This window comes from Bos taurus, chromosome 6, assembly GCF_002263795.3.
Source record: "Bos taurus isolate L1 Dominette 01449 registration number 42190680 breed Hereford chromosome 6, ARS-UCD2.0, whole genome shotgun sequence".
NCBI classification, from domain to species: domain Eukaryota; kingdom Metazoa; phylum Chordata; class Mammalia; order Artiodactyla; family Bovidae; genus Bos; species Bos taurus.
Genome location: NC_037333.1, coordinates 61,990,778 through 62,007,267, shown reverse-complemented (window position 1 = coordinate 62,007,267; position 16,490 = coordinate 61,990,778). Strand labels below are relative to the sequence as shown.

The 16,490-nt window shown below is 37.9% G+C and overlaps 1 long non-coding RNA gene across 1 annotated transcript; it reads left to right on the top strand.

Annotated features, from left to right (window-relative positions):
* Nucleotides 1-5,272: 5,272 nt before the first annotated feature.
* LOC112447157 (uncharacterized) lies at nucleotides 5,273-13,965 on the top strand. Its single transcript, XR_003035266.2, has 3 exons — nucleotides 5,273-5,362; nucleotides 8,613-8,786; nucleotides 13,669-13,965. It is a non-coding gene; the product is annotated as an uncharacterized lncRNA (long non-coding RNA).
* The last annotated feature ends 2,525 nt before the right edge of the window (nucleotides 13,966-16,490 follow it).

Sequence of the window (16,490 nt, the reverse complement as noted above, 5' to 3'; positions counted from 1 at the left end):
TGTTAGTTCTAAAAGGTCTTGTAGGTCTTCATAGAACCGTTCAACTTCAGCTTCTTCAGCGTTACTGGTTGGGGCATAGATTTGGATTACTGTGATATTGAATGGTTTGCCATGGAAATGAACAGAGATCATTCTGTTGTTGTTGAGATTGCATCCAAGTACTGCATTTCGGACTCTTTTGTTGACCATGATGGCTACTCCATTTCTTCTGAGGGATTCCTGCCCGCAGTAGTAGATATAATTGTCATCTGAGTTAATTCACCCATTCCAGTCCATTTGAGTTTGCTGATTCCTAGAATGTTGACATTCACTCTTGCCATCTCTTGTTTGACCACTTCCAATTTGCTTGATTCATGGACCTGACATTCCAGGTTCCTATGCAATATTGCTCTTTACAGCATCGGACCTTGCTTCTATCACCAGTCACATCCACAGCTGGGTAATGTTTTTGCTTTGGCTCCATCCCTTCATTCTTTCTGGAGTTATTTCTCCACTGATCTCCAGTAGCATATTGAGCACCTACTGACCTGGGGAGTTCCTCTTTTAGTATCCTATCATTTTGCCTTTTCATACTGTTGGGGTTCTCAAGGCAAGAATACTGAAGTGGTTTGCCATTCCCTTCTCCAGTGGACCACATTCTGTCAGACTAGAGATCTCTTCAAGAAAACCAGAGATACCAAAGGAACATATCATGCAAAGATAGGCTCGATAAAGGACAGAAATGGTATGGACTTAACAGAAGCAGAAGATATTAAGAAGAAGTGGCAAGAATACACAGAAGAACTGTACAAAAAAGATCTTCACAACCCAGATAATCACGATGGTGTGATCACTGACCTAGAGCCAGACATCCTGGAATGTGAAGTCAAGTGGACCTTAGGAAGCATCACTAGGAACAAAGCTAGTGGAGGTGATGGAATTCCAGTTGAGCTATTTCAAATCCTAAAAGATGATGCTGTAAAAGTGCTTCACTCAATATGCCAGCAAATTTGGAAAACTCAGCAGTGGCCACAGGACTGGAAAAGGTCAGTTTTCATTCCGATCCCAAAGAAAGGCAATGCCAAAGAATGCTCAAACTACGGCACAGTTGCATTCATCTCACACACTAGTAAAGTAATGCTCAAAATTCTCCAAGCCAGGCTTCAGCAATATGTGAACCTTGAACTTCCTGATGTTCAAGCTGGTTTTAGAAAAGGCAGAGGAACCAGAGATCAAATTGCCAGCATCCACTGGATCATGGAAAAATCAAGAGAGTCCCAGAAAAACATCTATTTCTGCTTTACTGACTATGCCAAAGCCTTTGACTGTGTGGATCACAATAAACTGTGGAAAATTCTGAAAGAGATGGGAATACCAAACCACCTGATCTGCCTCTTGAGAAATTTCTATGCAGGTCAGGAAGCAACAGTTAGAACTGGACATGGAACAACAGACTGGTTCCAAATAGGAAAAGGAGGACATCAAGGCTGTATATTGTCACTCTGTTTATTTAACTTATATGCAGAGTACATCATGAGAATGCTGGACTGGAAGAAGCACAAGCTGGAATCAAGATTGCCAGGAAAAATATCAATAACCTCAGATATGCAGATGACACCACCCTTATGGCAGAAAGTGAAGAGGAACTAAAAAGCCTCCTGATGAAGGTGAAAGTGGTAGTGAAAAAGTTGGCTTAAAGCTCAACATTCAGAAAACGAAGATCATGGCATCTGGTCCCATCACTTCATGGGAAATAGATGGGGAAACAGTAGAAACAGTGTCAGACTTTATTTTGGGGGGCTCCAAAATCACTGCAGATGGTGGCTGCAGCCATGAAATTACAAGACGCTTACTTCTTGGAAGGAGAGTTATGACCAACCTAGATAGCATATTCAAAAGCAGAGACATTACTTTGCCAACAAAGGTTCGTCTAGTCAAGGCTATGGTTTTTCCTGTGGTCATGTATGGATGTGAGAGTTGGACTGTGAAGAATGCTGAGCACCAAAGAATTGATACTTTTGCACTGTGGTGTTGGAAAAGACTCTTGAGAGTCCCTTGGACTGCAAGGAGATCCAACCAGTCCATTCTGAAGATCAGCCCTGGGATTTCTTTGGAAGGAATGATGCTAAAGCTGAAACTCCAGTACTTTGGCCACCTCATGCTAAGAGTTGACTCATTGGAAAGGACTCTGATGCTGGGAGGGATTGGGGGCAGGAGGAGAAGGGGAAGACAGAGGATAAGATGGCTGGATGGCATCACTGACTCAATGGACATGAGTCTGAGTGAACTCCGGGAGTTGGTGATGGACAGGGAGGCCTGGCGTGCTGCAATTCATGGGTCGCAAAGAGTCGGACATGACTGAGCGACTGATCTGATCTTATCTGATCTGATTCTTTTAATTTTATATTTCATCCTAATCCACATATTAATATAAATGTACAAATACACTACACTCAACTTACAAATGAGAAGAAAAGAGTTAACTGATTTCAAACTACTTAAAAAGCACTTATTGCTCTATGGCAATTTGAATATTATCTGCTATTTTCCAGTTTTATCATGTGTTCATAGATAGAAATTTGAGGATTTTTTTAAAAATGTATAGTCAAAGATGAGATAGAATAAAGAAATTTTTTATTCCAGTAATCAGTTCATTCCTTCCTAAGATGACTGACAAACTACAATCAATTATCCCTTGGTATCAGAGGGGTACTTGTTTCAGACACTCACCTCAGCACCCCAAAATTCCCCAAGGATATCAAAATCCATGGATACTCAAGTCCTTTATATTAACTAACATAGTATTTGATTATAACCTATTCAAGCACACCCTCTCATATACTTTAAATGAATCATCCCTAGATTGCTTGCAATACCTAATACAATGTAATGTAATTACACTGTATTAATGTAATGTAATGTAAATTCTATGTTAACAGTTGCCAATGCCCAGAAAATTAACATCTTGCTTTAGGGAATTGCCTAGATTTCTTCTGAATAATTTTTATCCCTGCTGGTTGAATCTGCAAATGTGGAAACTCAGTGAATATAGACTATTAGAGGAAGTCCTGTTAAGAAGGTACTCAATATTTGTTGGGTGAATAAATGAAGATGACAAAGGTAATAGTAGGGGAAGACCAAGAGAGAGAAGGCATTCACTGAGAGATGGGAATTAAAGAAGGTCTGAGTGAAGTGTCAGCTCGACGGAGGCCAGGCAAAATGGACAAGGAAATAAAAGAGGAAGAGATCAACAGCATGGTCATTGGAATGAGTGACTGTGAGTGACAGTGGTCTTAACAGCACTGGACCAAAACAGAAAACAAAAATGAAGGTTTAAAAAGAAAGTAGCAATAGCCTTGCTGGGGCCTGTTTATCATTTACAGGTGATAGAGTCAGAGAGGAAGGAACATGCCCCACAAACAGCTTGTTTCCAAAAAGAAGAAAAACATATTCCTAACATCTCCTTCAAAAACTCACTATCAAGATTATGTCTTTACCCCAGAGAAGGACGTGGAAACCCACTCCAGTATTCTTGCCTGGAAAATCCCATGTACAGAGGAGCCTGGCAGGCTACAGTCCATAGGGGTGCAAAGAGTTGGACATGACTGAAGTGACTTAGCATGCATGCATATACCTTTATATTTATTATATATACTACATATATATGGGGCTTCCCTCATAGCACAGTGGGTAAAAAATCTTCCTGCAATGCAGAAGACCTGGGTTTGATCCCTGGGTCAGGAAGATCCCCTGTAGAAGGAAATGGCAACCCACTCCAGTATTCTTGCCTGGAGAATCTCATGGACAGAGGAGAATGGCAGGCTACAGTTCATGTGGTCACAAGAGTCAGACACAACTTAGCAACTAAACCACCACATCTATATATATTTACATTGTAATTGCATATGCAAAAAGTTTTAGTAATTTTTAAACAATCTTAAACTTACATAAAATTATAAAGCATTGCAATTTTTTTCTGAATTATTTGAGGTTAAGTTGCTAACATAATACTCAATGTTTCCTAGTACTTAAATGAATCATAGTGAGGTAATCCTTATCAGTGGGTTTTATTTTATTTTTGAATCAATTTCTTTATCCTCTAAACTTTTTGGTTTTAAAATATCCAAATGGTTAGGTCAGTATCTAATGGTTCCTTTTCATTCATTTTTGTGTTGTTTGTGATGTTTCACAGGCAAAATCAAAGTTGGCAGCAGCTACCTTGGCTATCTGCTGCAGCTATCCTTGCATTATTATTTCAAAATTATACCAAATGACAACATTCATTGTGAACCACTGATCTCAAACTTTCACCACAGTAATATGCATTTAATTGACTCAGATACTGATTGATTTAATTGACACTGATATACAAAATTGAATTAGGGATAACAGTAAATATGGACTCGTGTTCTATGAGCTGTATTTTGTGTACATTTATATATAATTCTGGTCAGCTTTTGAATTGTAAAAAAGTGGTGCTTCAAAGTATATTCCCATTTCTGAAACTCTCCTCTAATATTTGCCACCATTTTTTTTTCAAAAGTCTAGATTTATCCACTTTTAAGAAAAAAAAAATCTTAGAATAAATGGTACCAAGGTTTCCATTTCTTAGCAATTGGATTTGACCTCTCCAAAATTACTAAAAGCATAGAAAAAGGGTCTTTTCCCCAGGTCTCCTGGGGAAAAATGCCTTGTTAGCAGCAACAGTTCATCTACCCAAATCTAATGCCTTCCTGCTTTTTCATAGGCAATTTAACATAGTGTAACAAAAACATCAGTGGATCACGAGTCAAGATTTATGGGACTGCCAAGTGATATTGTGAGTAAGATTGAGATAAGGCTTTAATAAGCCCGCCCATTCATACAGTAAATCAGTCCTCAGATGAGACGTATTCTCATGACCAGTGGCCAGTATTACTACTATTTCCTTTCTCTGGCATCTGGTGACCACCTCCTGCCCACTGTTTTCCTTTCCCACAAAACCAAGGCTTGCTTCTCAACCCCTCGCTTGGCTTCCTGCAGTTTCCTGAGGTGTACCTCCCAGGCTCTCCATTTCAGAGCTCCCATCTCTCCTCAGTTCAGTTGTTAGGCTTTGCTCTTTCTCAAGAACTGCCACTGCTGGTTCTCCACAACTCCCTGCCTTTCTACTGCCTTCCCCTCAGCTGCGATGGCCCCAGCTTTCACATCCCACTCAGTGTTTTACCAAATGAGTCATCACTCGCATTTTTCTGCTTGTGTCACTTACCCTTGAAAAAGCTTAGCTTGAAGTTCTCATTGATGAACCATTCAGGACCAAGCCTGTTGCTCCAGATCCCATGCTCCAAATGCTGCAGAAACTGACAAGAACTGTGGTACTACACTTTCAGTCAAGAGCTCCCTGATGGTAAGTTTTTTTCTTTGACAGGGTCGATGACTGCATACATCACTGAAAACATCCATACCCAGAGCTTCAGCCTGCTGAATGTTCATATACATTTCTCTTTTCTCTATAAACATTTTTTTTGACAATTTCCTTCATCTGAAGCAGATACTGAACATTTTTTTTGCATTTATTCAAACACGATGCATAAGTGGATATGACAGTTTATTTACCTCTGACCTATTTAAATGTCTTTTCTCTTCATTGGCGAGATGTCGACTAATCATTTTACCTCTTCCCCTCGTCCTGTGTCAGAGCTGGGAACCACAGGCTTATCTAGAGGTTTTGGAGCTTTTGGAGCAGTAATACCAAAGCACATCGTGACCCAGCCACTAAGTTCAGGCTTCTTTCCAAACTCTGTATAGGCGATATGACCATATCAAATACATCCACACATTTTTGTGTGATGATATCTGTGTTGCAAGACCTAGGGAGAAATGGGAGTATAATATAGTCCTCTCGACATTTTAAAAGATTAACTTTTCAGTTCCTGAGGAATAATCTAAGACAATTTGATTAAAATGCCCTTCTTTTAAATGAGGTACAACATTAAAAGCCTAGATAACCGCACAATTGTAAAGACCATATAAGAAGTAAACAAGGGTATTTTATAACTTTTAAACATTAAAGACAATAAAAGGTAATGAAAGGGGAGAGTATAATTTAATTTGAATTTAAGCTTCAGTGTAATAAAAATGTGCTGTGCTACAAAGAGTAGTAATTACTGTGGTGTTTATTTTTTAATTCACAAAATATAAACCAGTAAGATTTCTCATGTCTTCAATATTTCTTAATCACTCATTTTATTCTTATTTATATCAAAACTACCTCCAAAATGATTTTAAAAGATATTGAACAAAATGGTGAGAAAAAAACTTTTAAATGATTATAAAAGCAAAAAGATTTAAGAGAGACATGCAGTCCTATGAAATCATTACCGTCGTCCTTGAAGTTTGACTGCATTTTAAAATTCAGGATTGGCATATAAGATGAAGAGACAGGTGCTGAGGAAACGTGAGTGTAAAAAACAAAGTGTTCTTGTCTTCCAGGAGCATAAAGCAGTGAAGAAAACATGTACAAAGAAACAGTAAAATTATACCATAAAACTGACGGCAGAAATAAGGGCTTGTTTCTGGAAAGGACGAAAGAGACATCGTCCTGTAAACCTGAGGGAAGATGCATGGTGAAACTCCAGACAGACACATTTTAAGGATGAGACAAGAGACTGGAAATAATACATTTCAGAAGACTTTTATCTTCTTACGGACACTATAAATGAGGTTGTCTGCTGTTTTGGAAGTGGGCTTATTGCTTCAGGGTCAGTAGAAAAAGTGCGCAATGGCCATTGGGGAGAACACAATAAGAAACAGATTTTTCATTAGACCTGTCACTAACAGTAGTCTGCCAATAAATAAAAGATATAAACAGCTGATTTTTCTCTTAAAGTATAACAGGAACATTCTCTGATGGCCTTCTTTTAGGTCAGAGAATATCCGGCAGGCCAAGCGATTTCTATTAGCAATTCTGGGTAGACAGTTTTATTTATTAAATATACATTAGAGGAAATGATATTTCTCCCTTTAGAGTCTAGACTTAAGGCACTACAGATGGATTTCTTTAAATATATGGAAACTAGCTATGTTTATTTTATGACTAAGAAAGTCTCATAACTCTCAAGGCCCATCTCCAATTCATATCTCTAATTTTTTTTATAAATTAAAATAAACATATAATCCCTTTTCTGCAAGACATAGTATATTTATCTAGACCAAACAAAGATATTTGAACATGTTAATTTTAGTGAGGTTTAAAATATAGAACTAGACGATGCACGTGGAACCTGCCTTGGACAACATACTCCATTTTAACTCCTTTAGTTCACTATATATATATGTATATATATATACATACATGCTTTTGAGGAGTATTATCATCAGCAGTATAATAACCACCTGATACAAAGAGCTGACTCGCTGGAAAAGACCTTGATCCTGGGAAAGATTGAGGGAAAGAGGAGGAGGGGGTGACAGAGGATGAGGTGTTTGAATGGCATCACTGACTCAATGGACATGAGTTTGAGAAAACTCCAGGAGATAGTGAAGGATAGGGAAGCTGGGCATACTACAGATTATGGGATCGCCAAGAGCTGGACATGACTTAGTGACTGAACAACAACAAAAATCATTAGCAATAATGATAGCAATAATGAGGGCAATAGAAGATGAGATGGTTGAATAACATCACTGACTCAATGGACATGAACTTGGGCAAACTCCTGGAGATGATGATGGATAGGGAAGCCTGGCGTGCGGCAGTCCATGGGGTCGCAAAGAGTCAGACACAACTTGACTGAACAACAATAACAACAAATCATTAGCAATCAGACTTGTAAAAATCTATAGAAATCCCATTATCCCCTTTATAGATCCCAAAATGGAGAGTCTGGAGGCTATCTGGGGCTTGGAAGGGGTTGCTGTGCTTTAAGGGCTCAGAATTTCTTTGGATTTAATCTCTGTAGAAAATTAAGATATAATGAATGATAGAGATAAACAACTTCCATGCAGGTCGCTTTTACTGAATTAGAACTACTGAGGTAGATCCTCTTTCTTAAGTGCGTAGAATACTTAAATACAAAAATTGGAATGAGCCTAAATGTCTCCCTCTCTTATTTTTGATAGTTAAATATTATAGAACTGTATATGCATACAACCAGTAAAACTGTGAAAGGTCTATACATATTGAAATGGAAGTGATCATAAAATATTAAGTTTTTTAAAAAGCTGCAGAACAAGACACAGAGTAAAATCTTGTTTTCATAAACCAACAATAGTTGAAGATATGCATATATGTTTAAAGAGGGCACAAAAATATTTTGGAGGATATACAATAAGCAAACTCAACAGTGGTTACTTTTGGAAATACAATGGGGGTGTTAAAAAAAACTCACTTTTTATTATATGGGTATAATATTTATTATATGTTATGTAAATATTTTATTACATACACATCTATATTGTTTTAATTTTTGCATAAATGTATTAATTAGATTTGATATTACACAAAAGCAATACAAATTTTTAATTAAAAGTAAGTTTATTGAAGGCAAAATAATCTATTTTTATACTTTGGTGATTTCCATATAAAAATAGGAAATATTTTTTAAATAATTATTGATTAACTTATAACTCTACTCTCTGGTATTGTCATTTATAAGTGTCCAATATGCAATATGGGCTTCCCTGGTGGCTCAGTGATAAAGAACCCGCCTGCCAATGCAGGCGATGTGGATTCTATCATTGCATCTGGAAGATCCCCTGAAGAAGGAAATGGCAACCCACTCCAGTATTCTTGCCTGGGACAGAGGAGCCTGGCAGGCTACAATCCTTGGGTGAGTTGCAAAAGAGTCCGACATGACTTAGCAACTAAACAACAACAGACAACAATATACACCATGTACAATTCTTTGAAGTTGTGACCTCAAATGTGCTACTTATAAGGATTTAAGAGTAGACAATCTGGTTGTATCTAAGGTCCTGCAGCTCAAAGTTCTTATTGATAAGCATCAACAGCAGCATCTGAGAGTTTGGTGAAAATCCAAAGTCTCATGTGCCTTCCCAGATCTACTGAATCAGAATCTGCATTTTAACAAGATTCCCAAGGGATTCACATTCGCAGTGAAGATTAAAAAGCACTGCTCCAGAGGGCTCATCTTTTGCTTATGCCCTGTAACAATTTTTTTTTAACTTTTTATTTTGTATTGGGGTATAGCCAATTAGCGATATAGTGATAGTTTCAGGTGAACGAGTAAGGGCCACAGCCATACATGTACATGAATCCATTCTCCCTTAAACTCCCCTCCCCTCCAAGCTTCCACACAATATTGAGCAGAGCTCCATGTGCTGAACAGTAGGCCCTTGTTGGTTATTTTAACTATAGCAGTGTTGCTTATGGAAAGCCTAGAAAGGTGGAGGCAGAGAAGACTGAATAAGGATTAGGAGAGCTAAAGCATTTGACTCGTCTCCATATTACCTTTCTAGGGGTCATGGCTTCAATCATTTCCTTTATATGAAATCACCTTAGAACAGATAAGATCACAGGAGATCACAAATCTAAGTATATAACTCTACTTGTATTCAGATAGAAAACAGCATGATCCTCTATAAGTTTTGACCCTTGAATTGAAAGTGGCTATTAAAAGATATGCCACACATGAAGTATGTTGTTTGTATAAACATTTATTTATTCACATTTAAATGAAAGGTCAGGAAGTAAAAGGCAGGGTGAAATGAAATGTAGTCAGAGTGAAATAAAGGTTAACAGGCTACAAAATGGAAAAAAAAAATGCACATACCAGGAGTGCTATTTTCTGAGTGAATTTAAAATATAAATATATTGGAATAAAATAAAAAACAAGGACACTTTAGCAATAGTGATTGACACTGTCATTTCACTAATTTATTTTTTCTATTGATTTATGTGCCACCATATTTTAAAAATGTAAAATAACATTGCCTGTCAAATTGTAGACAGTAAAAGCTTTTGAAACAAATACAAACCTCTTTTGAGTAGGGAAACTTCCATTTCCTGTAATATTACAGATTAGATATTCCAAAAACCCTTCTCTGCAAAGCAAATAGAAATGCCAAGTAAAATAAAACATATGTACTTTTGAATTCAAAGCTGTACTAGCAAGTTTTAAATGAAATCCCCAGGATCCTAAAGCAAAGAGGTCATTGAAAACCAAAGTGGTGGGCACAAGAGTGACACTCTACAGCCTTGGGGAAATTGTTGATATTGATAACATCGAGTGTCAGGTTTTAACACTCCTAGGATAGTGACATGTGTGCAAAATGAAGCCTTGAACTGATATCTCACACAAAGTCAGGGCATGCAAAATCCTACAGCCTCAGGGCAAGGATCAACTTTAAAAATCCATGCACCATCATAAGGAAGAAATGATGAAGTTCATACCCTGGCACTCGGGCTCTGGGTAGAAAAATTAATCTTCTGTAAGGTGACACTAGTGATAAAAAAACTCACCTGACGATGCAGGAGACTTAAGAAATGTAGATTAGATCCCTGGGGTGGAAAGATCCCCGGAGAAGGAAATGGCAACCCACTCCAGAATTCTTGCCTGGAGAATCCCATGGACAGAGCAGCCTGGAGGGCTACAATCCATAGGGTTGCAAAGAGTGAGACACGACTGAAGCGACTTAGCACAAGCACACAAGAATTTATAAGTCACGTGTTGTCAGAGTTCAGTTCCATCCACCTGTGTTTCTGAGACATTAGAAATTAAATACTGTGTTCTTAGGGTAATGATACTCCTAGAGTTTCTGGCCAAAGCAAACTAATATCCTCTCTTGATAAATTATCCCTCAACACAGGCCACATAAGACTCCCACGCATAAAGCCTTCTGATTATAAAAGAGTCAGCAAACAAAAAAGCAGAAATATCAGATATAGATGATACAACAAGTGTGTTTAAAATGATGAGAAATAAACAAGGAAAATAAGTCATGATGAAAAGGAATAAGTAAAGAAGAGAACCAAATAGAATATCTCAAAATTAAAAATACAGTTTTTGAAATAGAAAAGCTTTATCGTAGTGAATTTAAATATTAGATTAGACATAGACAACAATATAATTAATGACCTGAAGAGAGTGTTGGCACACATTCCGGGAAACAAACTCATTCAGAAGGACAATGCAGATAGTGGAGTGCAGTTCATTACACATGCAGGCCCAAGGCAGAGTCTCCTCTTAGCCAAGGACCCCAACCAGTTTTTGTGAAAACCTTGTATACCCTAAGTGTACGTGACCAAACCCACCTCCCCAAATTCCCTGAAACTAGTCTGAACAAAGGAAAAGAAAGATACAATCAAAGTTAACCCATGATTCATATGCCTTATGCCTAGGTAGTTAACAGTGGACAATTATCAATAAGCCTGTGGTCATACCCCAATAAGCATAATAGAATGTATGACTCTATTCGGTTACACAGATAATTAGGGTATTTTTTTTTGGCAATGGAGAGTCTAAGTATGAGCCCTGGGGCTCTTCCTTCCAGGGGCCTGGTTTTCCAGTTGGTATGTCATTTCCATAGATACGGGGCATATAACTCAAAGTCCACACTTCGCCCCAAGACAGTGTCCTGCTTTCAAGATGGAGCCTGTTCTGTCTGTTTCCTCCTTCAAGAGTATTCAGAATGCACCCTCAAAATATAAAATGAAAAGAAAAAAGAAAGAAATTAAGGAGTCTCACATATACCTGATAGGTATGTCAAAGGACAAGAACAGAGAGAATGGAGAAAAGACAATATTCTTAAAAATAATGACTGAGAAATTTCTAGAATTGATGAAAGACATTTTTTAAATTCTAGATTCTCAAAAAGGATGTAAATAAAAATAAATCCACACCTGTAAAAATTTGGGGGGCTTCACGGGTCGCTAGTGGTAAAGAACCCTCTTGCCAGTGCAGGAGACATGAGAGACATGGCTTTGATCCCTGGGTCAAGAAGATCTCCTGGAGAAGGCAATGGCACCCCACCCCAGTACTCTTGCCTGGAAAATCCCATGGATGGAGGAGCCTGGTGGGCTGCAGTCCATGAGATCGCCAAGAGTCAGACACGGCTGAGCAATTTCACTTTCACTTTTCACTTTCATGCATTGGAGAAGGAAATGGCGGTCCACTCCAGTGTTCTTGCCTAGAGAATCCCAGGGACAGGGGAGCCTGGTGGGCTGCCGTCTATGGGGTCGCACAGAGTCAGACACCATTAAAGTGACTTAGCATAGCATAGCATAGCATAGCATAAAAAGACAATAATAAAACAGCAGACTTTTAAAAATGGAACAGTATCTGAAGGAAAAGAGCTGCTGCTAAGTCGCTTCAGTCGTGTCCGACTCTGTGCGACCCCATGGACTGCAGCCTACCAGGCTTCTCTGTCCATGGGATTCTCCAGGCAAGAACACTGGAGTGGGTTGCCATTTCCTTCTCCAATGCATGAAAGTGGAAAGTGAAAGTGAAGTCGCTCAGTCGTGTCTGACTCTTAGCGACCCCATGGACTGCAGCCTACCAGGCTCCTCCATCCATGGGATTTTCTGGGCAACAGTACTGGAGTGAGGTGCCATTGCCTTCTATTAAGGAAAAGAGCAGCAAACTAATACTCTAAAATATCATCATGAGTGAAGACAAAATAAATTCAGATCATCAAACACTGAGTTTACAGCTTCTTGTTTACAAAGGCTGTAGTATGGAGGAAGAGGAAACATTAACCTAGAAAAATGAAGTAAACAATGGTACTAAATTACCAAACAATCAAGCACAGAAGATGGAAGATGGTAATCTGTGTTAAGCATTTTAAAGTCTTTGTATTATTCTACAGAAAAGTAAAGATACTAATCTTCTTTAAATTGCTTAAACTTCAAACTGATTCAATCAAGCCTGTCATATTAAAATGTTAGAGTAAATCAGTTAAACAAAATAGAATTATGGCAGTCAAATCAGTAGAAAGGAAAAATCAGAATAAGGGAAACTTGAGTAATAGAAAACACATAAGGAAATAGAGGGGGAAAAGATGCAAACAGAAAGAGAAATTAGAAAATTCAACATGATAGGAAAAATGATCCTTAATTCTGGATATAAAAGTTTGATGATATAAAATTTAAGCATCATTCACCCCTACCCCCATACGTATCCCAGACAGAGTTTGAGCTAGTAAGTGGCACCTTCCCTAACATTCCACCCAGCCCTGTCTTAGAATTGTTTTGACTGCAAGCGATATTTGCCACCTCTCAATTATTTAAAGAAAATCACATTTTATTGGAACAAGATGGCGTAAACTTACAGATAAAAAGTACAAGAGCTAAAATATCTGCTATCCGAAAAGAGACCCAGGCTGAGAACAAACATTCAGTTTCTTTAGAGCTGTACAATCGGAATGAATGCCCGCCATCCTCACTCAGGCTTCAAATGACCAGTCTGATTATTCAAGGTGGGCATGCATTGGGCTGGAGGTGGGGAACAGACAATTTGATGAACAGATGCACTAAGAAAACAAGGAATCAGCAAAGTAGGAGCAGTGGGTAGGGTTCACCCATGGAAGGAAAAAGAGAGCCTAAGCTGGAGGGGGAGTGGAGGGAGGGTGGAAATGGCCAGAGGTAACAGCTGAATGTTTGTCCAAGTATAGCAAAAATTATTGCATGATATTTGACTTGAGGTGGTATGCATTTCTTGAATAGTTATTAAATTCTTTCTCTTTCTCTTTAAGCATTCAGATCAGTAATCACAAATCAAGTGACTGCTGGCATCATACAACTCAAGGAAACACGTAAAACAATATTGAAATATGATGATAAACAGCAGCTGAATTTCAGTATCAAGATAAAGTCTGAAATGCTGAAGGTAATGGAAAACTGGAGAGCTCCTGACTCAGCCCAAGGAACTAGTGGCTACTCAGTTCAAGCTCTTTGCTGCCATGCAGAAATGCAGACCAATGGAGCCAGAACTTTTTCAAGAAAAATCAAGAATCAGGAATGTATGCAAAATAAACATATTTTTAAATTCAGCAATTGACTCAATTTTTTAAATACAGTGTGAATCAACAGGAAGCAGATCAATCAAACGGAAACAGAACCATTCTGCTTATTTGTATCCATGGATTATGGCTTATGGATCAGAGACTTGTGGATGAATTGTCCGTGCAAGTTAATGGGAAGGAGTTGGGAGAGTCTGTGCATCCACTTCCCTTCTCTCATCTGTTAGGCTATCATAAGCTATGCATTTTATTTTGATCTAGATTAAATGCCTTACATATATTGAACATATATATATATATATATATGTTATTTGTACCTTTATGTTTAGTATTTATGGAGCACCACATTTCTTTTTTTAAACTACATCTTTTTTTATATAAGTTTTAGGTTCACAGTGAAACGAAAACAGAAATCACAGATCCCCACACGTCCTCCCCTCAATGCCCCAGCACAAACACACACACACACATACAGCTTTTCCTACGATCGACATCCCCCCCACCAGAGTGGTACATTTGTTAAAACTGATGAACCCACACTGACACATCACTATGACCCAAAGTCCATGGTTCACATTAAGGTTCACTCTTGGTGGTGTGCATTCTATGAGTTTGGACAAACACCTAAAGACATCTACCATTATAGTATCATATAGAATAGTCTCACTGCCCTAAAAGTCCTGTGCTCTGCCTGCTCATCTCTCCTTTCCCCCTAATCCCAGAAACTACTGATATTTTTAGTGTCTCCATAGTTTTGCCTTTTTACAGAAAATCATATAGTTGGAATCATGTAGTGTCTAGCCCTTTTAGATTAGATTCTTTTACTTAAAGAACTTGTGTGTGTGTGTGTGTGTGTGTGTATCTTAGTTTTCTATATGTATCTTAGTTTTTTTCCATGTATTAATATTTAAGCCCATTTCTTTTAGCACTGAAACATATTCCATTTTCTGTGGTATATGTTTCAGTTTATCCATTCACCTGCTAAATTATATTTTGGTTGCTTTCAAGTTTTTGCAATTATTAATAAAGCTGTTATGAACATCCGTGTATAAGACTTAGTGTAAACCTAAGTTTTAAACTCTTTGGGTAAATACCAAAGAGCAGGTTACTGGATTGAGATGGTAAGAGTATGTTTAGTTTTATAGCAAGCTGTCAAACTGTCTTCCCAAGTGGATATACCATTTTGTATTCCATCAACAATAAATAAGTTCCTTTTGCTGTACAGTATATCTTGAATTTGGTGTTTGTGTTTTCACTTTTGGCCATTCTAATAAGAATGTGGTGGTATCTCATTGGTGTTTTAATTTGCAATTCCCTAATGACATTTGATGTTGAGCATCTTTTCATATGCTTACTGGCCATCTACATATCTACTTTCATAAGGTATCTGTTCGGACATTTTGTCCATTTTTTAATTGGGTTGTTTGTTTTCTTATTGCTGAATTTTAAGGAAAACTTATTTTAGATAACAGTCCTTTATCAGATATGTATTTTATAAATATTTTTATCCCAGGCTTGTCTTCTGATTCTCTTGATCCTCACTTCTTTCTGAAGATCTGATTCTATCTGTTGATCAATATGGTCAGATATCAATCATCACTTCAAAATTTGACATTCTTTTCAGCTATTAAATACAGACTGTAGTAGTTCCTTATATTGACAAAATAGTTACCACAATTCTTACTACTTAATTGATTACTATAGAAGAAGCCATTATAATGTTTTTAAAATAATGAAAGTTAATCTGGTTTATTATTCTTACACATATTTTAAGCAAATATTAAAATCACTCTTAAAAGTCTCTAAACTATAAGTTAAGCAAAAAAAAAAAAAAAAAAATGTAAACAACAGTCTCAAAGGCCCTTGCTGAATCATCTAACTTAGGAGAAAACAAAACAGAACTTTAGGTCCCGCCCTGATGCTCCAGGCTGGTTGCATCTATCTGGGACTTATCACCCCCTGCCCAGAAACCTTCCACCCCCTACACCTGCCCAGAAGACTTACCCCCTGCACAACTACAAATGCCATCTCAACTAAAGAATACCCAAAACACCCTGCCTGATTAACGTTTCCCTTATTGCTTCCACAAACTTCCCTATAGATATGGAGCCTCCCTGATCCCTCTCAGCTCTCAGCCTGGTCATTAGGCCTACTGTCGCCCCTCCTTGCCTGAATAAAGGTAACCTACTTCTGTAGAGGTCGTCTTTCTTTTTTTTCTTGTTCGGCCCAAACTATACCTTGCATGCTGGCATCAGACAACTCAAGGAAACTCAAGGAAACACATAAAGCAGTATTGAAATATGATGATAAACAGCAGCTGAATTTCAGTATCAAGATAAAGTCTGAAATGCTGAAGGTAATGGAAAACTGGAGAGCTCCTGACTCAGCCCAAGGAACTAGTGGCTACTCAGTTCAAGCTCTTTGCTGCCATGCAGAAATGCAGACCAATGGAGCCAGATCTTTTTCAAGAAAAATCAAGAATCTGGAACGTATGCAAAATAAACATATTTTTAAATTCAGCAATTGACTCAATTTTTTAAATACAGTGTGAATCA